The following is a 2,655-nucleotide window of genomic DNA, read 5'->3' on the forward strand; positions in this document are numbered from 1 at the left end:
ACCTGCATATAATGAAGCACATCAAAGGTAAAAAAAAAAAAAACTCCAGCATATTTCAAAAGCAAAAAAAGAGTTCAGTTTTAATCAGAAGATCCTAAACAAGAAATTTACATAATTAAACCAAAAATCATGCAGAGAACAGATAAAGAACTTAATATGAATCTAATGCCACTATAGATTTTAATATGTGAAGGAGGTATCCTCCCCATACATGTGCTTTTAAATATACACAAAGAAAAGAATTCACACCAAAAAAAGAAAAAGAAAAAGAAATACTTTTTAACTAACAACTACAAGAAGAGTGGTTTTGGGGATGGATGATGTGCACCTGACTCAGACTTTTCTTAGCCATATAAAAGCAAAAATCTCTATTATGAAGTTACACCACCTCTAACTGCTCTACCAAAAATTTAACACAATGATTTTTACATGCAGACTGCGAGGAGGTAGTGAATCATGTAAATGTGATCCATATACATTTTCACTTCTAATGTTGGGACCAGTGGTGATCTCCAAAAACAAAGAAATCATCTTCCCAATGAAACTTAGGGAGTGTTTGTCAAAATTTAGGGGTAAGAAGACCCAAATGGGATTCACAAAAAACTGTGATACCAATTTTGAAAGGACCATGTACAGGAATCAAAAGACCCCCAAAGTCCTAGAGACCAATTCATTTTTTTCCCTCACTCAAGCTACAATCCCTAAATATTTATAAGACATATATATAACATAGGTGCAACTTTGGCAGGAACTTTAACCATGGACAGCTTGTAGACCACAATGTTCAATGAGACAGATTACATAACAGTGAACCTACCACCTAAGAGAAGCATAGCCTCTCTTCTCTTTCAAAAGGCTAATTTCTTACTTGCCAACAAAGGCAAGATGATTCCCTCCTATGGAGGATAGAATTGTCTTAAAATTTATTTTTCTTAAACTATATAGAAAATTTTCTTCTCTTGAATTTCACTTAATCAAAAGTAATTCTTCAGATCACTTCATTTGGTGTTCCCAAACAGATAACAGATCAGAGAAAGTGAATGCTAAACCTTTGTTTTTTTTTTGTTTTTTTTATTTTTATAAATCACTCCTGATTAAAAGAAAAGGGAAACTAAAGTACAAGCACAGTACCAAAAAGGATCCTGTAAACTGGATATTTAGAATGCCCACAAGCATGTAAAACTGGGACTGTCTATTATTTATGTTGAATAAGATGGCATTTGGTGAAAGACGGAGAAGCTCGATCCATTCATGTATTTCAATGATGAGATATCTAGTTCTGGTAAATGGCTAACGGCTAACCTTCAAGATTATTATTGTAGAAGATTTAACTTGATTCATGGTTCATATTATTTGCCTTATTATGTTTTTGTAGAAAGCCACATAAAAGAGATGGGAAATACACTTGACATTGTATTTATAAACCTAATAATATTTTGGGAAGAATAAATATTTCTTATGAGATTCCTAGGAATAACATATATGAGGATTTCACATTCCAAGGAATCTTATCAAATTCCTAATCAAATCAAACATGGGCTACTTACATTCCCGGGCATCCAAGGGGCACATTAGATTCCCCGAACTAATCACTTTGTAAGTTCCATCTAGTGGATTGGTATACAATTTTCTCTTCCTTTACAAATGGTGGTTTGGTGATAAGGAAGGTGGGTAATTTAATAGAGCTTTGTTGAGCACATGGTTATGGCTTTGTATAGAGAAAAAAAAAATCTAATTTGTTTGAAATATGGGAACAAGGGGGGACATTGTACAACAAAGGAATCAAGCTTTGTTCGGCACATGGTTATGGTTGTATGGGGAGAAGAAAAATCAGCTATGGAGATGGATTATTTGTTTGACATGTGGCAAAGAGTGGGGACATTAGACAACAAAGGTAGGCAGAACAACTACTTATCAAAAAAAAAAAAAAGAACAACTATGGTTTTCGTCTATGGAGAAGTGTCAAGGCTGGTTGGGAGAGATTTGCAAGCTATGTTCAATACATGATTGAAGATGGTTGCAGTACAGTTTTGGCATGATGTTTATCGTCAGGACTCAACCTTCGAAGGTGCTATATCCGGATTTGTAATCTTTAGCAGTGGAGAAGGATGTTTGTGTTTTTCCTTCTTGGAGATCTTGAGTGTGGGAGAGATATGTTCATAGAATATTTGTTTTGTATGTGTCTAATGATTGAGAACTGGAATTAGTTTATTTGTGCTTTGATACCTTGTATTCCAACATCCCCAAGAGGTACGGGCCCTGATCAGTTGAGACGGAGAATAAGCATTAATGGTAAGTTTGAAATGCATTCCTATTATGAGGCTTTAGAAGGCTCCAACGGAGTGGTTTTTCCATGGAGAAGTGTATGGGAATACAATGATCACTATGTCTAATGTAGGTGATTAGAAGGGAGAGGGATATTGCTCTTATGTTTCTGCGGAACTTTCAGATATGGAGTTGAAAATTTGTTCTTGTGAGTGTTATTTGAGTGGTCTTGTGCTCTTGGAAATAGTGAAGAGCATTCTATTGTAATTTGCATAGGCTCTCATTCTTTTAGAGCCTAACTTTTTTTTTCTGTTTTTATCTTTTAGGAAAGCTTAAGTCTAGCTTTTTTTTCTCAATAAAATTTATTATTTATCAACAGAAAATAATTCT

Source organism: Quercus lobata, chromosome 9 (assembly GCF_001633185.2).
Source record: "Quercus lobata isolate SW786 chromosome 9, ValleyOak3.0 Primary Assembly, whole genome shotgun sequence".
Taxonomy (NCBI): Eukaryota; Viridiplantae; Streptophyta; class Magnoliopsida; order Fagales; family Fagaceae; genus Quercus; species Quercus lobata.